The sequence below is a fragment of the Natator depressus genome, chromosome 9 (assembly GCF_965152275.1).
Source record: "Natator depressus isolate rNatDep1 chromosome 9, rNatDep2.hap1, whole genome shotgun sequence".
In the NCBI taxonomy this organism is placed as follows: Eukaryota; Metazoa; Chordata; order Testudines; family Cheloniidae; genus Natator; species Natator depressus.
The window spans coordinates 51093322-51117394 of record NC_134242.1 but is presented as its reverse complement, the minus strand read 5'-3'; positions in this window follow the sequence as shown (position 1 = coordinate 51117394).

Sequence of the window (24073 nt, the reverse complement as noted above, 5' to 3'; positions counted from 1 at the left end):
ATTTTAATAGAAGAAAAAGTAAAAAGAATCACCTCTGTAAAATCAGGATGGTAAATACCTTACAGGGTAATTAGATTCAAAACATAGAGAATCCCTCTAGGCAAAACCGTAAGTTACGAAAAGACACAAAGACAGGAATATTCATTCCATTCAGCACAGCTTATTTTCTCAGCCATTTAAACAAACAGAATCTAACGCATATCTAGCTAGATTACTTACTAAGTTCTAAGACTCCATTCCTGTTCTGTGCCCGGCAAAAGCATCACACAGACAGACCCAGACCCTTTGTTTCTCCCCCCCTCCAGCTTTGAAAGTATCCTGTCTCTTCATTGGTCATTGTGGTCAGGTGCCAGCGAGGTTATCCTAGCTTCTTAACCCTTTACAGGTGAAAGGGTTTTTCCTCTGGCCAGGAGGGATTTTAAAGGTGTTTACCCTTTCCTTTATATTTATGACACGCCCCCCAAATCACAGATAGGGTGAAATGCTGGCTGGGATTTCTTCCTGGAGCTCTAGGAAAAAACAGAGTTAATAAGACACATGCACCTCTAAATATACTACCAAGTATATAAAGACCAACAATATTTTCCACATCTCAAGGACAATTTCAACCAGTTGATTCTGGGAAACTTTCATGGGAGAGTGCATCAGCCACTTTGTTAGAAGCTCCTGAGATGTGTTGGATGTCGAAATCAAAATCTTGGAGAGCTAAACTCCACCAAATAAGATTTTTGTTATTTCCCGTGGCAGTATGAAGCCACTGTAGAGCAGCATGGTCAGTTTGCAGGTGGAAACGCCATCCACAAACATATGGGCGTAGCTTTTCCAGAGCGTAGACAATGGTGTAACATTCTTTTTCAGTGACTGACCAGTTGCTTTCCCTCTCAGACAGCTTCTTGCTGAGAAACACTTCAGGGTGGAATTCTTGATCCGGTCCTTCCTGCATTAAAACTGCTCCCACACCACGCTCGGATGCATCTGTGTTTACTAGGAACAGTTTGTCAAAGTCTGGGGCCCTTAGTACAGGGTCAGACATGAGTGTCACTTTAAGCTGGTTAAAGGCCTTCTGACACTCTTCGGTCCACTGAACGGCATTTGGCTGTTTCTTTTTGGTTAGGTCTGTCAGTGGGGCGGCAATTTGGCTGTATTGTGGTACAAATCGCCTGTAATAACCGACCAAGCCTAAGAAGGATTGAACCTGTTTCTTTGACTTTGGGACAGGCCACTTTCGGATAGCATCCACTTTGGCCTGTAGGGGGTTGATAGTTCCTTGACCCACCTGGTGTCCAAGGTAAGTCACTCTGTTTAGGCCTATTTGACACTTCTTAGCCTTAACAGTTAGTCCTGCCTCCCTTATGCGCTCGAAGACTTTTTGTAGATGTTCCAGGTGTTCTGCCCAGGAATCCGAAAATATGGCCACATCGTCAAGGTAGGCGATGGCATATTCTCCTAATCCCGCTAGGAGACCATCTACAAGTCTTTGGAAGGGGGCGGGTGCATTCCGCAGCCCGAAAGGGAGTACATTAAATTCATACAGCCCGACCTGTGTGGTGAAGGCTGACTTTTCCTTGGCGGATTCATCGAGCGGTACCTGCCAGTACTCCTTGGTTAAGTCCAAGGTAGAGATGAACTGGGCCCGTCCCAGTTTCTCTAATAGTTCATCTGTGCGTGGCATTGGATAGTTGTCTGGGCGAGTTACAGCATTTAGCTTATGGTAGTCCATGCAAAAACGTATCTCCCCATCTGGTTTGGGAACTAGAACCACTGGAGATGCCCATACACTGCCAGAGAGGAGGATTACTCCCATCTGTAACATATCCTGGCTCTCCCATTCTATAGCAGTTTTAGCTTGAGGAGACACCCGGTAAGGTTGGACTTTAATTGGGTAAGCATTACCTGTGTCAATGGAGTAGTATGCCCGTTCAGTCAGTCCTGGGGTGGCTGAGAACGTCGGCGCGTAGCTAGTGTACAGCTCCTGGATCTGCTGTCGCTACATACGCCCAAGGGTCATGGAGAGGTTCACCTCTTCCACACCACCAGCACTTTTCCCTTCATAGTAGACACCTTCAGGCCACTCAGCTTCATCTCCTCCCTGGGCTGTAAACTGACAAACCCTTAATTCTCTGGAATAAAAGGGCTTTAGAGAATTAATATGGTATACCTTAGGCTTTCGGTTGGAGGTGGGGAATGCTATGAGATAATTAACAACTCCCAGGCGCTCCTGGACCGTGAATGGCCCTTCCCATGACGCTTCCATTTTATGGGCCTGGAGCGCCTTTAAGACCATGACCTGGTCCCCTACTTTGAAGGAACGCTCTCTGGCATGTTTATCATACCAGGCTTTTTGCTCTTTTTGAGTATCCTGTAGGTTTTCTTTAGCAAGGGCTAGAGAGGTTCAGAGGGTGTTTTGTAGGTTGGTTACAAAGTCCAGACTGTTAGTTCCTGGAGAAGGTGTAAATCCCTCCCATTGCTGCTTCACCAACTGTAATGGCCCCTTAACCTCGAGGCCATATCCAAGTTCAAAGGGTGTAAACCCTAAACTAGAATGTGGTACAGCTCTGTAGGCAAAGAGCAACTGCTGCAACACTAGGTCCTAATCATTGGAGTGCTCATTTACGAATTTACATATCAAGGCCCCCAAAGTTCCATTAAACTTCTCCACCATGCCATTTGTTTGATGGTGGTAAGGAGTGGCAACCAAGTGATTTACCCCATGAGCTTCCCAAAGGCTTTCCATAGTTCCTGCCAGGAAATTAGTTCCTGCATCTGTGAGGATGTCGGAGGGCCAACCTACCCTGGCAAAAATGTCTGCTAGTGCCTGGCACACACTTTTAGCCCTGGTGTTGCTTAGAGCTACTGCTTCCGGCCATCTGGTGGCAAAATCCATGAAAGACAATATGTACTGCTTTCCTCTGGATGTCTTTTTCGGAAAAGCTACTCGCTGAAATGGAACTTCAATGATGGGGAGTGGCTGGAGAGGGGCTTTGACCTGGTCTTGGGGTTTTCCCACTTTTTGGCATACCTCACAAGACCAGACATAGGTAGAAACATCCTTGCCCATTCCCTCCCAATGGAATGACCTCCCCAAATGGTCTTTGGTCCTGTTCACCCCAGCATGGCTAATAGGATGATCGTGGGCTAAGCTCAAGAGCTTGACCCGGTACTTAGTTGGAACTACCAACTGTCTCTGAGGATGCCAGTCTTCCTGGTGTCCACCAGAAAGAGTTTCCTTGTATAAAAGTCCTCTTTCTACAACAAACCTGGATGGATTAGAAGAGCTGAGAGGCGGTGGGTTGCTCCATGCCGCCGTCCAAGCTCTCTGGAGGCTTTCATCTACTTCCTGTTCAGTCTGGAACTGTTCCTTGATGCTGGAGACATCAGTTCCTCATTGGATTATGGACCTATGCTTGGTCCCTCTGGAAGTGATGTAGGGGATGGGGCTGCTTCCTTTGACTGTGAACCGCTCTCTGCTGGTGCACTATGTTGGGGTTCAGGCTCCGGCTGAGCCTCTTGTGTAGGGTTATTGGCTGCTGCCAGTTCAGGTTCGGTGGGGCCCTCTGGTGTTGGGGTTGCAGGTACTGGATTCAGTGCTGGCAATGGGTCTGGTGTTGGTTGTTCCGCCAGTTCCGGTTCTGGCTCTGTCTGGGTCTCTGGGACTGGATCCACTACTGCTGTTGCAGACATTGGCCTGGGGTTCAGGTCCATCACCTCTGACCGGGTCCTGGTAGAAGTTTCCGGAACAGAGCTAGGCGTGACGGCTTGTTTAGCCTGGCTGCGGGTGACCATTCCCACCCTCTTGGCTCGCTTCACATGACTGGCCAAATCTTCCCTCAATAGCATGGGGATGGGATAATCATCATAGACTGCAAAAGTCCACGTTCCTGACCAGCCCTTGTACTGGACAGGCAACTTGGCTGTAGGCAAATTGAAAGAGTTTGACTTGAAGGGTTGAATCATCACTTGGTTCTCTGGGTTGATTAAATTGGGGTCCACTAAGGAAGCATGGATAGCTGACACTTGTGCTCCGGTGTCCCTCCACGCGGTAACCTTCTTCCCACCCACACTCACAGTTTCCCTCCGCTCCGAGGGTATCTGGGAGGTATCTGGGCCTTAGGATTTCTGGTGTGATTCCGGTGCAATGAACTGTAATCTGTTGGGGTTCTTGGGGCAGTTGGTCTTTACATGCCCCCGCTCATTACATTTAAAACATCGGCCAGCTGACGGGTCACTGGGGCGAGGTGGGTTGCTGGAGAACGGTGTGGTGGGACGATAAGGTGTCTGGAGGGTTCCTTGGGGAGGTAGTTGGGGCCTTGGGCAGCCCCCGGTAGTAGGGGGTGGTCTGAGGTTGTCCCTTCTGGTATCTGCTCCAACTGCGACCATTTTTTTTCTTTTCTGCCACCTTCACCCATTTGGCTCCAATCTCCCCTGCCTCGATTACAGTTTTGGGCTTCCCATCTACGATGTATCTTTCTATTTCCTCAGGAACACCCTCTAAGAATTGCTCCATTTGCATTAGGAAGGGCAAATCTTCTGGAGATTTAACACTTGCTCCTGATATCCAGGCATCCCAATGTTTCACAATGTGATAGGCATGTCGGGTAAATGAAACATCTGGTTTCCACCTTAGGGCTCTGAATCGCTGATGGGAATGCTTGGGTGTTAGCCCCATTCTGACTCTCGCCTTGGTTTTAAACAGTTCATACTGGTTCATGTGTTCCTTAGGCATTTCAGCCGCCACCTCAGCTAAGGGTCCACTGAGCTGCGGCCTCAGCTCTACCATGTATTGGTCTGTAGAGATACTGTACCCAAGGCAGGCCCTTTTGAAGTTTTCTAGGAAGGCCTCGGTATCACCACCTGCCTTGTAGGTGGAGAACTTTCTGGGATGGGAAGTGGTACCTGGAGAAGAATTGCTAGGGTTTGTTGGTATATTCTGCTGAGCCTTTTCCTTCTCCATCTCCAGTGCATGCTTCCTCTCTTTTTCCTTCTCCTCCAGTTCTTTGGCCCTTGCCTCCATTTCTTTTTCCTTTGCCTCCATTGCTCTCCTGTGGGCAGCCTCTTGGTGTTGTTCTGCCTCTTTAGCTCTCCTGTGAGCAGCCTTTTGGTGTTGTTCTACCTCTTTCGCTACCTCCATTTCTTTGTCCTTTGCTTCCATTTCTCTCCTGTGGGCAGCTTCTAGGGCTTTTTCTGCCTCTTTCGTTGCCTCCAGTCTGGCTAACTCCAATTTCTGTAGTGTCTTGGTTTCTGTCATCTTTACCTCTCTGTTTTTAACTAACTTTACACCGACAGTTAGAAATAAAACAAACAAAAAAAACTTGGCCTCTAAAATTTTGCTGTGCTGTAATATGATACCTATATTCTCTGATAGTGATTGTCAGCCTACAGAAAAATCCAAAAAAAACCCCCAACAACAACAACAACAAAAGCCAAAAAAAAAAAACCCCAAACCCTAACACCTTTGTCTCCAGGCAAATAGGCAGAAAACCCCTCTAGTTGCTCTTAGGTAAAAAAAAAAAATCTTTAGGTCTGTGAAGATTGGTGAATATCCCTGCAGGAGGTTAACTACCCTGCTTTTAGGTAGAGAAAACTCCAGCTCACCAAAGACAATTCCCTTTTGTCTCTGCTCTGGCTCCAAAGCAGAAAAAAAAACCCTCTAACTGCTTTCAGCCCTGAACCTGCTTTTCAGCAGCCCAAATGAAAAAAAAATTTCCTTTTTAAGATCTTTGCTCCTTGTTCAAAAAATCAAAATCCTAAAAAAAACCAAAAACTAACACCTTTGTCTCCAGGCAAATAGGCAGAAAACCCCTCTAGTTGCTCTTAGGTAAAAAACAACTTCAGGTCTGTGAAGACTTGTGAATTTCCCTGCAGGAGGTTAACTACCCTGCCTTTAGGTAGAGAAAACTCCAGCTCACAAAAGAAAATTCCCTTTTGTCTCTGCTCTGGCCCCAAAGCAGAAAAAAAAAACTAACTGCTTTCAGCCAAAACCCTACTTTTCAGCAGCCCAAAGGAAAAAAAATTCCTTTTCAAATCTGTGCTTCTGGTTCAAAAAATCTCAAATTGATCTCAAAATGATTTCAAGTTAATCCCACCGCTCTGCCACCATGTCAAGGTTCCTTCCCCACTCTGAACTCTAGGGTACAGATGTGGGGACCTGCATGAAAACCTCCTAAACTTACTTTTACCAGCTTAGGTTAAAACTTCCCCAAGGTACAAACTATTTTACCTTTTGCCCTTGGACTTTCGCTGCCACCACCAAACGTCTAACCGGTATTTATTATTGGGAAAGAGTTCGTTTGGAAACGTCTTTCCCCAAAAAATCCTCACCAAAACCTTATACCCCCCTTCCTGGGGAAGGCTTGATAAAAATCCTCACCAATTTGCATAGGTGAACACAGACCAAAACCCTTGGATCTTAAGAACAATGAAAAAACAATCAGTTTCTTAAAAGAAGAATTTTAATAGAAGAAAAAGTAAAAAGAATCACCTCTGTAAAATCAGGATGGTAAATACCTTACAGGGTAATTAGATTCAAAACATAGAGAATCTCTCTAGGCAAAACCATAAGTTACAAAAAGACACAAAGACAGGGATATCCATTCCATTCAGCACAGCTTATTTTCTCAGCCATTTAAACAAACAGAATCTAACGCATATCTAGCTAGATTACTTACTAAGTTCTAAGACTCCATTCCTGTTCTGTGCCCGGCAAAAGCACCACACAGACAGACCCAGACCCTTTGTTTCTCCCCCCCTCCAGCTTTGAAAGTATCTTGTCTCCTCATTGGTCATTGTGGTCAGGTGCCAGCGAGGTTATCCTAGCTTCTTAACCCTTTACAGGTGAAAGGGTTTTTCCTCTGGCCAGGAGGGATTTTAAAGGTGTTTACCCTTCCCTTTATATTTATGAGGCACCCCTTATACACCAGTGACTTCCGCAGAATTACACTTAGATGAGGATCAGGCCCATAACAGATACATTTGTTGGAAGAGTAATGACTTTCCTTGCATGCAAGATATTTGGTCCTACAGGAAATGAAGTACAATGGCACCATCTGATTTCAGAACTCATCATTGACCGTGTCGAGAAGAGCCAGCCAGCGCAGCCACATGCAGCTTTGGGCTGATGTCCACAAACTAGTGGTGAGTAGAGCTGCATCCAGCAAAGAGGAATGCTTGAAACACAGAAAGATCCAGTTCATGTAAAGGAATTGGGGGCCTGACCCACAACCCACTGAAATCAGTAGGAATCTTTCTGTTGACCTCAGTGTGGTTTGGGGTCAGGCACTTAGGGAGGCCTGGAAATGTCATTTTTGTCAAACCAAATGAGTTAGGTGCCCAATTCCCCCTGAAATCCAGAGGGAATTGAGAACCTCATTCCCCCCAGACCTCTATAAATCTTAGCCTGTGCCCCAGCTCCTCAATCGCTGTAAAAATTGTCACAGCTCCATTGATTTCAACTGAGCTTTGATGCCGCACAAGTTCAGGATCTGGCCCTATATGTCTTTGTTAGATGTAAATCAAGGAAGCGTGTGAAACCACTTACTATAATCAGTCAAACCTTTTTTTTTTTTACCCTTGTTCGGTTACTCAAGAATATTGCAATGCATGCCAGAGTTGAAGAGAGGAATTAGCCATGTGAATATTCTTTTGGAGATGCTTTGGGTAGTTTTTCTGAACCAGCCTGGATATGAACTTTGTGGGAAAAGCATAAAGATATCTAAAGCTGTGTCTAGGTCAGCTAGCATGCAGGTAGCAACACTGTACTCATACCAGTGCCACAAATTCAAGAGAGGGCTTAAGACTTCCCTTCCTTGGCTAGCAGAAACAACAGTGGTGTATGGAAGTGTATGTTTTGTGGGGGTCAGGGGAGGGACTGTTGGCCAAGAAGTTGTATTATCAGAACATATTTATGGAATGTTTGTCTCCTATTAGAAAAAGATACAGAAATGCAAACTGGCTTCTGGTGTTGAAGATGAGATTTTCAGAAAGGTACAGTAAACTCGTTTATCTAGGCATTATTTATTTAGGCTAGGGAGGGATCTTAGTGCATAGACAGCTCAATATCACTAGCTGAATATGATTTAGGGTGTATATGCAGGTGGATCTGAGTCTTAGCTAGGCCTTCAATACAAGCTACTACAGCTGGTACGCAATATTAAGGATATTTTTGGAAAGTGGGTAAAGCTGAAGGAGACCTAGAGAAAATAATCAACAGCATTGTTTGTCATTTAGCATAAAAACCCAGTGCAACTTTGGGCTGCAAACTCAGAGGCATCACTTCACAGAACTGGAAGGTCCCTTTCTAAATGGTACGGAGGGGCCATATCTCACAGTACAACCAGAAAGCTTTTGATTAACTGAAAGGAATTCAGAGACTAGCAAATACAACTATTTATGGGCTCAAGGGAATAGACTGTTTACATATTCATAGCTAGACTCAACGAGGACTGGGGGGGAAGGTATAATAATAATGTATCTGAAGGATGTGACACCAAGGAAGAAGAGGAATGTTTGGGGTGCTCTGCAAAGCATAACTGGGGAGATGGGAATGAAATCAAGCATTAGAAACATGAATATAAAAACATTTAATCAAAAGTTTGCACAGAGATTTTTTCACATTTGAGTCCCTACAGCACCAGCTCTTGGCTAGTTGCTATGTTGATTTTTCCTTAAAGGTTGGGAGAATAGAAATTCCCACCAGAGGAGTTCTGCCCAGTTTGAATCACCTCTGTTGTGGAGGGAACAAAATGGGCTTAAATAATTTCTCGTTCTGTATAGATATTTGCATTACTGAGAAATGATTTAATAATTCCCAAGTAATATTTATTGCTTTTCAGTCACAAGTAACAAGTAACAAGTCATTACTTTACTATTCACCTGTAATTAAAAATCACTGATTCATTTTGCAAAAAAAGTAATTTTAAGCAACAATGGGTGAGTAAGTAGCAATTATTGCACTTGTTATTAGCATTTAATAACGCCCAAGTATTTTGAATTTCTTTGTGTGTGTGAATATGCAGAAGGCTACAGTCTTCAGGGCTATCAAATTAGCATCTTTCACAAAAAATAAATTTACCCATATTTCTTTCTATATGAGGTTAGGCACAACCCTCCTGTCTATATAATTTAGAACTTTAGGGCCTGTTCCAAAGCCCATTGAAGTCAGCGCAATTCCCATTCAGCAGGCTTTGGAGCAGACACTTATGTAATAAAAATCAGGGGCGGCTCTACCAATTTTGCCGCCCCAAGCATTCGCTGAATTACTGCCGCCCCTGGTACAACGGGGGAGCTGCCGCCAAATTGCTGCCATGGGACACAGACTGCCACCCCATTACGAATATTGCCCCAAGCACCTGCTTGGAAAGCTGGTGCCTGGAGCCAGCCCTGGTAAAAATAAACTCTGGAGCCCCAATCCTGCAATGAACTGCATGCAGGCAAAGCTCATTGGACAGTAGTAACCTTGGACAAGAGCACTTGGTGCCACACGGGCAACATAAAGGGAAAATTGGTTCTCACCAGCGTTCCTGGGTAAAGAACCTTGAATTCTTGCTGTCACACTGGGTGCTGTTCCCTATCTGTAGCACTGTTCAGTGGTAAGCCGAGACAAAGGACATTGGAGTAATGTAGCCTATGAGCCACATGAAATTATGCCTCAACTTGAATTTTTTTTAGATGAAACACCAAGCCCAAGAATTGGAAGAATCCATAAAAGAATATGAGGCAGTGATCCAGGTAAAACTTCCACATGCTAAATTGGCTAAAGGTAGCATGTCCTACGTAATTCAACGTGTAACACAGAAGAAGGATCTTGTAACTAAGGCACTGGATTAGCACTCCAGAAACCTGGGTTTGTTTTTTGGCTCTGTCAGTGTGTCCCTTGGGTCTCCATCTGTACGGTGAGGGTGCAGTACTTCCTTTGTCTATTGTCCTCCTGTCTATTGATATTGTTAAGTTCAGTGTGGTAAGGGTTGTCTCTTGTTATGTGTCTGAACCGTACTTAGGAAGACTAGGCTGCCATATCAACTGGGGCCTTTAATCATATTAAAGACATAATCATAGCTCTCCCCAACATTTGTCTTTGGGCTAAAATTTTTGAGCCTTGCTGTCCATCCAAAGGGACTTTGGAAAGTGGGGATAGGGTCTCTTCAGCAGCTTCTGCAGTTCTAGGACAGTAACAACGCACCTTTTCCCACTGTAAACAATTGTTGCGATTTTGGGAGGTGTGGCAGGAAGAGTGGGAGTGACAGAATAGCACCATAATGGCTGAACCTATAAACTTTACAATGGCCATTGTCACAGGGCACATCACTCAACACCGGACTGGCGCCTCCTTCTGGTACTCTGGGGATCAGCTCGAGGCCAGTGCTCCCCTGTCCACAGTTCACACAGTGTCACTCCATCTCTGCCGTCCACCTGCAGTCCCTCTCACAGCCTCAGGAACCCCAGCAGCCTCTTCATGGCTCGGCCCTCCAGCCGGGTCACTGTTGGTGTTCCCCCCTTCTGGGGGTGGGATTTAACTCCTCATTAGTCTTAGGCAGTCTTCTCATTCACTGCCTCAGTGCCACTCATCAAGTAGCTGATAGGGGAACCCAGGCCCACACTCTTTTCCAGGTTCCAGCCCAGGGGCCCTCAGCTCTTTCTCTGGCCTCACTGCTCTATCCCTGGGCTGCTTCCTACTACTGGTTCCCCTTATCTTCCTGGGTCTATCAGCTCCCAGAGCCTCCACCCTCTTCCCAGAGAGTGACTACAGCCTGTAGTCCCCACTCGCTCTTCCCTTTCTCCTGGGAGTGTCTGCCTTTTCCCAGCAGCTTCTACTTTCAGCTCCTGGGCTTTGTAGGCCTCACCTATTCCTGCCCAGGTGAGCCTCCTTAATCAGCTGCCTAATTGATTAATTGGCCCACCTGGCCTTGTCATAAATATAAAGGGAAGGGTAACCACCTTTCTGTATACAGAACTATAAAATCTCTCCTGGCCAGAGGCAAAACCCTTTCACCAGTAAAGGGTTAAGAAGCTAAGATAACCTCACTGGCACCTGACTAAACTGACCAATGAGGAGACAAGTTACTTTCAAAGCTGGAGGGTGGGGGGGAACAAAGGGTCTGTCTGTCTGTGTGATGCTTTTGCTGGGAACAGATCAAGAATGCCCTTCAGAACTCCTGTAAAAAGTTAGTATGCAATCTAGCTAGAGATGCGTTAGATTTTCTTTTGTTTAATGGCTGGTAAAATAGCTGTGCTGAATGGAATGTATATTCCTGTTTTTGTGTCTTTTTGTAACTTAAGGTTTTGCCTAGAGGGATTCTCTATGTTTTGAATCTGATTACCCTGTAAGGTATTTACCATCCTGATTTTACAGAGGTGATTCTTTTACTTTTTCTTCAATTAAAATTCTTCTTTTAAGAATCTGATTGCTTTTTCATTGTTCTTAAGATCCAAGGGTTTTGGTCTGTGTTCACCTATGCAAATTGGTGAGGATTTTTATCAAGCCTTCCCCAGGAAAGGAGGTGTAGGGCTTGGGGGGATATTTTGGAAGGAAGACGTCTCCAAGTGGGCTCTTTCCCTGTTTTTAGTTTAACACGCTTGGTGGTGGCAGCATAGGGTTCAAGGACAAGGCAAAGTTTGTACCTTGAGGAAGTTTTTAACCTAAGCTGGTAAGAATAAGCTTAGGGGGTCTTTCATGCAGGTCCCCACATCTGTACCCTAGAGTTCAAAGTGGGGAAGGAACCTTGACAGGCCTGCATAAAACCCTGCAGGGTGAGTGTGGGGTAGACACCCCATCACAGTCATGTGCACAGTCGAGTCCTGAGTGTGTAGAACAGTGATGCCTGCAGTGGTGCACCTTATGTACAGTCCTTACCATTCGCAGCGGCGAGGAGAAGTAGCGCTCTCCACCCCAATGCCCATTCAGGTTTGTCCCACTGGCCCATCATGATGTAGGTGCCATGGGACTAAAACTGAGTGGGTGGCGTTGCAACCTGATGCTGGGGGTCACAGCACCACTCAGGGAGGGGCAGCAGGGCCTCTCTGGGTGTCGGCAAGATCCCCGGGGACCAGGTCGCAACGCTACTTACTCAGTTTTGGCCATGCCACCCTCCTATCTTAATGGAGGGCCGTGGGGCCAAACCTGAGTGGACAGTGGCGGAGCCAGTGCTGCTACTCTTCACTGCTGCTGTGGGGCTTGCTCCTGCACCTGGATGATTCCCCCCAGTGATCTGCCCAGCCTTCCCGCTTCTAGCAGCCTGGGTCCCCTCTCTGGGATGGGGAGTGACACTGCACCTGCATGGGCAGGGCTGGAAAGTTGGGGCTGAGCATGGCGCAGACTGGGTGGGCAAGGCACTGGGGCCAGCAGCAGCAGCAGGGATGGCTCCACAGGGATGGACAGAACATACCACAGGAAAAATTTCTCAGGGCAACAGTGGTTTAGGACATACTTTGGTACATTTTGACAAATAGGTGGTGAAATGACAATTATGGCCATTTTGAAAGTCTGTGTGCGTGCACCTGTACTCGCAAATAGTACTATATTTGAAGCCAGAATACTGAACCCAGGAGGGGGAGGCTGATTTCATTTCACAAAGAACTGCCTTGGCCCCTGGATTGCTCTGAACCAATCCAAGGAACATTTTGGGGATTTTGTTTTTCTCTGCAGAGTTCCAGGTACCACACTGTCATATATTGAACATCCGCTACTTGTTGCCAAATCCAAATTGTAGTGATGTGGGTTCGCTGAATTTAGTCTTTTGTCTGATTCATTTGCTTAGTCTCGTTTTGGCAGCCAATGCAACCAACTTGTTCTTGAAGCAGATCTGTAGGGAAAATACCCTCAGCATCTTATGGAACAAAATCAAACTGCTGAGATATAAAACACGTGAAACAAGAAACCCAAGCAAAGGTGTATTAATGGGTTTGCTATTTCTAAGGTTCTTCAGAATAAAGAGAAGTCTCTTCAGGACCAGCTCTCAGCTGCTGAGGAGAAGGCTCGGTAAGTCTCCTGGGTGCAAACCAAAGCTTTTTATGGCCAATGTCTTAGTGATGAGCATTACCTGGGGAAAAGTAGTATTGTATGCAAAGTTGAGAGGAAGCCAGTGTAAGGAATTTAAATAATAAGTACTCAATACTGCAAAGGCTCAAGAAAGTGACTGGTTAAGAGCCTGGTCTGAGTCAAGCGTAACCTGGTAGTTCTTGCACAAGCGCCTACCAGAGCTCTTTCAGTTCACCACAGTCATAATCTGAGTTATGCTTCCTGTACGGATACTGGGCCTCTCTCAAACAGACTTCTTAACTGCAGGGTGGTTTCGTGATGTGCTCTAACGGGAGCTAAGATAAGACTGTCAAACGCCTGTTCAGTTGTGTCCTATCCAGGATTGTTGCCCGGACTCTCACACTGGCAGGTGAGACTACAACCCCACTATACTATTAAAGAGTCCATATCACTTGGAGTACCAGAGACTTTTAGATATCAGCACAGGTAGCCCTGCAGTCCATTATGATAAATGGCTGGGGTTGTCAAAGGAACATGAGGCTCATTTCCATCAGCCACATTTCTCAACTCAGCCTATTCCTTGACAATGTTAGGAGAACCTCCTCAGCTTCTGCTTGAGTTCTCCTGAGCTCTTTCTCTCTTCTCCCCAGGCTACCCTCCTTGGTGACTTTTGCAGGCCTAGGACTGTACCATGGTAGCATGTATTTGTCTCCTCTTCCCCTTACATCACTTGTTATCTTTTTAGTTTGTTGACACTTATATTCACATGGGGCCTAAGCTTCATTAACCCCAACCTCCTGGCTTTCTGTTTTGATGGCTGGATGGGGCGGGGTCGCAGAAGAGCTGCTTGTTACCTACGCTTATTACACCTGCAGAGAAATGTCCTGCAGCATGGACAAATTCCTCCACCAGTTATAGCTAACCCATTTGTACTGGTGTCTTGGAACGTACAAGGCCTAAATAGTCCCACTACATGTACAAATATTCTGTCTCATTAGAAAAAGACTGAGCTCAGACATTACTTTTCCAACCCATGTAAACACCGTGTGGCTCACTCTCCCCCTCTAGTGGTTAGACCATGTATAGAGGTTGATGAGTCCATGGCAGTCTTTGAGCTAAACAATCTGGGTTCCATAAAGACAAATGCTTTTAGATATTAGGTTCAATTCCCCCTTCTGCCAGACCCTCCAGGGGTGTCATGTTATTCAGCATTACAACAAACGTATCTACTTGATCCTGAAACCACTAATATAAAGAAAAAGAGAGGCTATGTGTGTATGTGGGAAGTAATATCCAATACTTTCTCCTCCAACTGCAGCAGGGTGTCACAAGAAGCACTGAGTCAGTATTTCCTAGCTGTGTTTGGCTATACTCATAGCCAAATGGTTTATCTTGCCAAGGCGGAAATCCGGTTCGTTTTCCAAGATTGATGTAAAGATTTATCAGAAATGGCAGCCTGTAAGATAACTCACATATAAACAACAGCAAGAACTTTAAAAATGTCATGACCGAGGTCTTTACATTTCTTAGCTGAAAACTAATCATTGCCTTTCTTTGTGTAACGTTGAAAAACTGTACTTACCATACAAGCATGGCTGATAAGCAATACACTGGCTGGCTTGTTATAATCTTCTAACCTCTTCCTCTCTGTTCTTTTCATTTTCTTTTGTTCTCCACTCACTTTTGCTTCTGTGCTGAAGACTCTGTGGTAGATACATGGCACTCTCTTGTTCTCTTCTAGACCTTTGTCTTTCTATCCATCTTTTTTCCTATAACAGGGAGACACAGGAAAGATATAGCAACTTAGGACACAGGAGTTGAAGGGATCTCCTGGGTCATTCAGTTCAACCTCCTATTGCAGGCAACCCCTAATTTGCTCTGTCTCTTTGATTGTCTTGTGTGACTTTATACCCTATAAAAATGTTAAAAATGTAATTTAGAAAATCCCCAACTAAAGATAGGTTGGTCGTGGACTGTGAAGGTGCAGTCTGAGCATTTGCTGAGAAATTTGGAGTCGGAGAAAGCTTTACAGATCTGCCAAGTGTCTGGACAGGCAATCTTACAGATGTAAAGATGGTAGCCGAGATGCTCTGTGTGAGGTTATTGCTCAGCAAGATGTGGAAAAAAAACCTGCCTAATGAGAATAGTCAGTGCAAGGAATGGCACCAAAACCTTATAACAGGGCAGGAGTCTAGACATGTATGTGAATCACAGAAGTGAACTTTCAGATAGTTGCTGACTGGCAATGGGGAAAAACAGCAGCAGGAGGTATCATTGCCTAGGGTTTAAAGCAGAGAGGCTGAGAGAGAGAGGAGACTTGACATTCTCTTAAGCAAAGTAGGTCTATACGTACTATCAGGTGGGTGCACAACTGTTGAAAGACTGTATTCAAAGAGTAGGTACCAATGGTTTGCAGTCAAACTGGCAGGGCGTATCTAGTGGAGTCCCACAGGAGTCAGTGCTGGGTCTGGTACTATTCAATATTTTCATTAATGACTTGGATAATGGAGTGGAGAGTATGCGTATAAAATGTGCAGACAACACCAAGCTGGGAGGGGTTGCAATTACGTTGGAGGACAGGATTAGAAGTCGAAGGACCTTGCTTAATTGGAAAACAGGTCTGAATTCAACAAAATGAGACTTAAAGCAAGTAAGTGTAAAGTATTTCACTTAAAAAGGACAAATCAAGTGTACATCTACAAAATGGGGAGTAACTAGCTAGGCGGTAGTACTGCTGAAAGGGATCTGGGGGTGATAGAGGAGTATGTATCCAATTCTGCGGACCACATTTTAGAAAAGATGTGGTCAAATTGGAGTGAGTGAAGAGGAGAGCAACAGAAAGATCAAAGCTTTGAACTAAGAGGAAAGGTTAAAAAAAGAAAAAATACTTGGGCATGTTGAGTCTTGAGAAACAAAGACTGAGGGGGGACCTGATAACAGCAGTAATGAGCTGCCAAAATCTTAACAACTGGTTCCTTCCTCACCCCACGAGGGGGTCGTGGCCCACCCCCGCCCCCCGGGGACTCTTTCCCCATCCAACCCCCACACGTTTCTTGAAGCCCCCCACCCCCCCGGGAGATTTAGGTTAGACATTATGAAAAACTTTCTAACTCTAAGGGTAGTTAAGCTCTGGAACAGGCTTCCAAGGGAGGTTATGGAATCCCCGTCATTGCAGGTTTTTAAGGTTTTTAAGGTTAACAGGCTGGACAAACAACTATGAGGGATCATCTACTTTTATTTGGTCCTGTCACAGTGCAGGGGGCTGGACTTGATGATTTCTCAAGGCCCCTTCCAGCCCTACATTTCTATTATTCTATTCCCAATACTGCCCTTTATTTGCAATATAATGAGGGCAGTTTACTTAATCTCTCTGGGGCTCAGTTCCCCATCTAAACAGTGGGGATTAAAACACATATCGCCAATGGCCCACAAAATGCATATAAAGGGGACACCGGTGCACAGCTGTGGTGCATCAAGGCAAAAGTAACCTCCATTAGTGAAAAAGACCAATGTCCCACTACTGTGCTGTACAACAGCCACAACAGACCCAATCTCAGTTTAAGGCATAAGGAATGGAAAGTAAATATGCCTTGTGACTGTCCTAGGGGACAGAACACCTTTTCTTACGACTGGAATCAAGCCATTAGGACTGAAATCTACGTTCTTATAGCAGGAGACGTGACAGAAAACATCACAGCCTTTATGGCAAAACACATGGCAGTGTTTACAAGAGGAAAGATATTAATAATTGATAAAATAACTGGAAAGAAAGAAGTATAATCTGTCATAAATGTCTTCAGGAAAGTAAGCGTGTCTCTGAGAGCAGACTACAAAGAGAACAGCATATCTATGGATGAAAATGACAGGGCTAAGGAACCTGCAAATGAGCGCCTGGGTACCCTACCCAACAGTAACCCACTCAGGGTGCAAGTTTCAAACTTACTCAGCAATGGCTATACCCTGCGGTCGGGGGCAAAACTCCCATTAACTTCAATGGGAACAAGGTTAGATCAAGGCTGGGAGCTTTTGAAAATCCCACCCTGCAGCGTGATAGGAGAAAACCAGTGAGATCTCTGTGCTTGTGCTAGGATCCCAAGGAACCAGATGCCAGCATTATAAGGGAATGTCGTCATATGCCAACCAGATATGAACACCTAGAAGAGATGGCAGGTGCCACATTTTTCTCCATTCTGGATGCATTGTGTGTTATTTATTTATTTATTTATTTATCTATTATTTATTGTTGGTGAATTTCCTCTGCTAAGCAGAACACAGGAACGTTCACTCCTATTTTATGAATTAGCTTCACACAATGTATTCCCTACAACCCTGCAGGAACTCTTGGGTGATATTGGAAGTGTCTGATAATCCAGAGAGGATACTCTCATCTGTGAGAAGAGGAAGATCATATATTTGTCATGGACTGACCGCTGCCTCCTTCGGTTTGATGTTTGTGCGCATGTCTCCCATTGGGATATGAGACCCATTTTACTGGCCCATCCTCAGAGGCTGATGAATCCAGATAGCTTTCAGAGGCTCAGAAAAGGATGACCGTACACAGGACACTATGTGGTTAAATTCCTGAACTGAAACTGATCAGTTACAACATGAAGAGTGTTTAAAATCTTCTTCCATGACTGTGCTAGACATAAAAGAGAGGCTCTTTGCTTCTTCTGTAACATCCATGACTTCCCAGGCTGTGACCTGCTCAAGCTGGCAAAGCCTCACTCCATTGTGTAGCAGATACGAGCGCTCACTTCTGTGAGCTCATTTTTATTTTTTTGGTTGAGGTCATTCAGACTTGAATGAAGCTCTCAGCATCTGTGGGTTCAGAGCAGTTCTAGAGGCAGCGAATGCAGGGTCTTCTCTGCTTGTATTTTAGCCAGTGAGATTCTGCAGTGGGGAACTTCAGGTTTCCATATACAAGCCAGAGCCATGTTGCTGTAGCTGACCAGGTCATGGGCAGTCAGGTCTAGTGATGGAAGTGAGAGTGTGGCTTACATTAGAGCTGGGTCCAGGGTGGGCAGAGTCTAGGAAATGAGCTGAGGGTTAGTACCGGAGGGATCCAGAAGCCAAATGCCAGAGCTGGAAGGTAAACCAGAGTCATAAGCCAGAGGCAGAACCAGAGACTGAAGCTAGAAGTCTGAAGATGGAGGGGAGCAGGGACTGGAACAAGGGCAAGCACAGCTGCCGGCATGCTGTGCATAGAACAGCCACTGATCTGCGTGGTGGCCAGGCTTGTAGGCAGGGCTGCTAAACCAGAAGACGATCAGGTGCTGTGGCCACTCCGTCAGTCCCAAGGCCTTGCAGCTGGGCTCGTTGGTTGTCTAGCAACAAAATTAGTCAGGGAGCAGGCCAGCAGCTGGTCCTAGCTGGTCTGGTCCCTGTCAGCACCCCTTTCGGGGTCACCTCCCAGAAGACCTCAGGCTGGGTTTCTCAGGGTAGGCCCAGTGGAAGGCATACAGGAGGTTTGGGACCTGGACATGTTCCACAAGTTTCCACTAATGCTCCTCTGAGCTGTATCCCTCCTAGCCAATCAGATATCAGAGTCTTCCCCAGACTCAGCAATAGTCCAGAATGTGCTGGACCAGGTACTCCTCTTGGCCCTGTATGATTAAAATGTCCCTGAAATTATATGAGCTCAAAATAGAAAGAGGACTTTAGTTAGGAGAAAATGCAAACATCTCTAGCCTGTGATAACAGATTAATCTTCCTTCTTGGGGCACTGAAGAATTTATCTGTGAACTCACTTGTATGACAAACTATGGACGTAGCTGTGATCATGGCAGTGTATTAGATAGAATTCAATCTGCTGTGACCACAAAGGATTTGGCTTTACTTGACACAGGACCAGTGGACTCTGTCTTATTCAAAATCCATTGAAATCAGCAAGAGTCTTTCCATTGTCTGCAGTGGGCTATGGATGTAGTGGACTTTGGCTATAGAGGTCTCTAGTCCTTCTGATTGATTGAGTCCATAACAACACTGAAATTCTACAAACAAGCAACTCATGAATGTGAGTGAGCAAAATGAAAGGGATAACACCTTTTTTAGGCATGATATTCTGCAAACTTTGCAAATAATTTCACCTACAGCTTGAGACCAAACATTTGAATTTCTAGTCAGATAGGGAAGAGTTTCCTTACAATCATAGATTATCAGGGTTGGAAGGGACCTCAGGAGGTCATCTAGTCCAACCCCCTGCTCAAAGCAGGACCAATCCCCAACTAAATCATCCCAGCTAGGGCTTTGTCAAGCCTGACCTTAAAAACCTCTAAGGAAGGAGATTCCACCACTTTCCTAGGTAACCTATTCCAGTTCTTCACCACCCTCCCAGTGAAAATGTTTTTCCTAATATCCAACCTAAACCTCCCCCACTGCAACTCCTTGTTCTGTCATCTGCTACCACTGAGAACAGTCTAGATCCATCCTCTTTGGAACCCCCTTTCAGGTAGTTGAAAGCAGCTATCAAATCCCCCCTCATTCTTCTCTTCTGCAGACGAAACAATCCCAGTTCCCTCAGCCTCTCCTCATAAGTCAGGTGCTCCAGCCCCCTAATCATTTTTGTTGCCCTCCGCTGGATTCTTTCCAATTTTTCCACATCCTTCATGTGGTACGAGGCCCAAAACTGGACACAGTATGCCGGATGAAGCCTCATCAATGCCGAATAGAGGGGAATGATCACGTCCCTCCATCCGCTGGCAATGCTCCTACTTATACAGCCCAAAATGTTGTTAGCTTTCTTGGCAACAAAGGCACACTGTTGTATGTAAGAAAGGGAATGTAAGAAATTTAAGAAAGGGAATGTAAGAATGTAAGAAAGGGATGGGAAAATGTATGAAAGAATGTAAGAAAGGGATGGGGAAAAGGGCATAGAAAGAGATTCCATCTGCAGCCTTTGCTATGGCACTCCATTGCATGGCTAGCTTGGTACCCATGCTGCTAGAAGGTTTTTAACATCTGGTCCCTTCTTATGGTCCTTTCTTCCATTTCCCAGTGCTCATAAAGTGGTTGAAATGCATCATCTTAGAAAGGAATATGATGGTCTTCAGATCCATATGTTCACAGAGAACAAATCGGACAACTGAATGTTATGATAATTATTGAAATCCTAAAGCAAATCAAGTTCCTTTTATTTTTACAGAACTCTCCCAAGGACACCCAGTAACATCCTGACCATCAACCCAAAGAGCCTGATGTTTGAAATAGTCAAAGCTGAGTTGGTAAGTACTTTTATCTTAATCTGTAGAAGAGGAAATGTAAATGAATCAACACTTTCTTTAGTTTCTTGATTTTACTTTAGGAATGGACGCATTATTGTATTACTGCATTACTAATGTATCCCGTACGTCAGTGGTTTTCAACCTTTTTTGATTTGCTGACCCCTAAAAAATTTCAAATGAAGGTGTGGACCCCTTTGGAAATCTTAGACATAGTCTGCAGGCCCCCAGAGTTCTGCAGACCACATATTGAAAACTACTGCTATAGGTGCATGCAGAGACCTGACTTAAAATACTTTTTAAACAGCTTACATTACATTACTCCCTACTTACTCCCACTGTAACCTAGAGGACATACCATGGAGGTGACAAGATTCATGTTTATATGGCTTATTGATGTTTATATATCAGGATGCTCCTTCCATGTTCATATTGGAGCTAGACATGCCTGTTTTAGGGCCAGCTGTAAGTAAAACAGGTCAAAATTCCTAATTTCAAGTCTGTAGGAAATTTTGACATTTCAGAATTTGCTTTCATTCCAAATTGGAATGAAAACATATATTTTCTAAATGTCCCGTGAATCAGAAATTTTTAAAAAATTCATTATTGGAAAATTTTAATTTCAGAATTCTAAAATGTTATTTTTAATTTTATTTTTTCTATGTTCTTTCATAATATTTCACTTCCACTGCAGAAAGCCATAATATGACATGATTTAGTAGCTGAAAGATATTATTTTTATTTTATAAGTCATTAAGGGCAGCTGTTACTTAGTACTGATTGAAATATTTTATCTTCTTTTTTATTTTTATTCCCTTTTGTGTTGTATGACACAAATTGACACTATATTACACACTACCATCTCTACTGACATGTTGTGAAATAATGTAAAAATAATGAAATATGAAGCAAAATTTTGGAATTCCCTGAAATGAAAATTTTCTGAAATGAACTTTTATTCTTCATTTTGCAAGATATTTTTTCCATAGGAATGATCATCAAAATTGACACATTTTTCAGAATGTTTCAGTTTTGACATAAATGGTATTATTGGTCAAAAAAGAAATCCCAAGCAACTCTAGCTATGAGTCTCAACTCTAAAGGCCTTCATGGGGACAGACAATCAGTTCTTTTCAGCCATGCCTGCCGCTGTGAGTGACTTTCAGAGCACACTCACCTCTCAGGAGACTGGATCATAAGGCTATATACCTGTATCTGAGTAAACAGCTGAATGTGCAGTCACACGGAAAGATGACTTTGTGTTTAGGACACCGAACTGGGACTTGGAACTTCTGGGATCAGGTCCTTGTTCTTTATGATAGGCTGAGTTTTTACCAGGTCCCATGTGAGCGTTTTCAGAGTCTCTCTTCCCCTTCCAAAGTCCTTTCCCACTTGGGAACATCACTTCAGTCTGTCTGGAGTCACAAGCTGGGGGTTCTTCTAATTAAAGGCGGTGTTCAGGCTCTAGGTTTTCCTTTAAAAGAATGAATGGAGATGTGGCTTGTATATGGTGGTTAGATATGGCTAAACTCTGACTCAGAGTTTATCTTCAACCCCTACCAGCAGTGATCAGCTTGTAACTGGTCTGGTGAGTCCTTATGGGTGGCGGAGGTTTACAAGCTGTCTTCCTCCTGGTGACTTAGTTGCAAGAGTCAGCTAATCCTGGGGTGCAGTAGTTTTCCTCCTGGTTGCTTCCCCTTCCTGTTACAACTTCTCCATTTTAAGCTTGCTTCCTCCTAGTGGAGCAGACTCTGCAGGTGCACCTATTTAATACCAGATGAGCCTAGAGAAGTGCTTAGTCTTCTCCTGATTAGGATGGAGATGTGCCTCATCAGTTTGCTACAGACACGTGTGACATTGCATCCCTGAGTCTCTCTGGGCTTCAGTTCCCCATCTGTAAAATGGGTATGATAACATCATTCCCTATCTGTTAGACTATAAGCTCTTTGGTGCAGAGACTATGTCTTACTATATATGTGTACAGCTCCTAGCACAATGTGGCCATGATCTTAGGTTTTATGGTCTGCAATAATAGTGATGAAAAAGACTCAGGGATAGAATATAAAAACATTAAGAATGGCCATACTGGCTCAAACCAATGGTCCATCTAGCCTATTATGTTATGTCTGCCAGTGGCCAGTGCCAGATGCTTCAGAGGGAATAAACAGAACAGGACAATTTTGAGTGATCCAATCTCTGTCATCCAGTCCCATCATGTGGCAGTCAGAGGCTTAGGGACACCCAGAGCATGGAGTGGGATCCTTGACCATCTTGTCTGGTAGTCATTGGTGGACCTAACCTCCATGAATTTACATAATTCTTTTTAAAATCTCTTATGCAACATCCCCTGGCAATGATTGTGTGTTGAGTGAAGAAGTACATTCTTTTGTTTGTTTTAAATCTGCTGCCTATTAATTTAATTGAGTGACTCCTAGTTCTTGTGTTACATGAAGGGGTACATAGCACTTCTCTGTTCACTTTCTCCACACCAGCCATGGTTTTATAGAGCTCTATCATATCCCCCCTTAGTTGTCTCTTTTCTGAACTGAACAGTCAGAGTCTTGTTAATCTCTCCTCATATGGAAGCTGTTCTATACCCTTAATAATTTTTGTTGCCCTTTTCTGTACCATTTCCAATTCTAATATATCTTATTTTAGATAGGGTGACTGGAACTGCACATGGTATTCAAGGTGTGGGAGTACCATTCATGTAGATAGTGGCATTATGATATTTTCTGTTTTAATATCTATCTTTTTCCTGATGTTTCCTAACATTCTGTTAGATTTTTGACTTCTGCTGCACATTGAGTGGATTTTTTCAGAGAACTATCCATAATGACTTAAGTGTTTACCTGTGGGGCACCACAGAGCCCATTGGCCAGACACACAAGTGAAAAATACAAATCTATTCTTTTTTGAGCAACATACAAAAGTAATCAAAGGGCATCACTTGTGAAAACATAAGTAGAATGCTTTTTGTTTTAAGAATATTACAAAGAATCTATCATTGTTAGCTTGAGTGTCCCTTTAAACAATCTCTTGCTTGCTTATTTGCAATTGAAAGTGTTTTAAGTCTCTTAAAATTCTCTTTATCTGCAGGAAGACAAAATGCGAGGAAAAGAAAAGAACCAAAGGAAGCACATTTTTGGTGGTAGGTTAGTGAAGCTCCTGTTTACATTTATGAAACAGCTGCCTTTTTAAAAGATTTTTATGACCATACAAGAATATGCACATTTAAAAAAAGAACAGAATGGAGCAAGGGCCAGCTTTTGAAAGGTATTTAGATATCTAAGGATGCAGGTAGGTGCCTAGTGGGTGCCTGGGTGTTTTTGAAAATCCCATCAAACACTCATTGGTATCTTTAGGCACCTAAATACCTTTGAAAATCTGGGCCCAAGTCTATACAAAAGGACTTTGCTTAGTATGAGTAAATTTTAATGGATAGGGCCCATTAAAGGGGAAAATCTTGGCCTAAGAGTTTCAAAGCTATCTAAAGGGATTTAGATATTGGATTCCTATTAAGTTTAATGTGTGCATCCAGATCCCTTCCACAGCTTTGAAAATTGCAGCTTTAAATCTTCCATTAAGTTCAAACTATGGGACATTGCACTGTAAGCACATTGAGGGCAAGGACTGTCTTTTCATTCTGGGTTGTACAGAGCCTAGCACAATGGGATCCTGGTGCATGACTGGGGCCCCTAGGTGCTTCATAATCTAGACACTAAATAAAATAATAATCTTAGGGAAAATTAGGATGTAAACCATTTTTTAAAAGGGAAAAGTATCATTTTAACCATAAGGTAGCCTTACCAATCGGTGTGAAATGAACAGGGGTAAAGAGGATGAATGAGAGAGAAATGAAAGAGAAGAGTGTGAGACACAC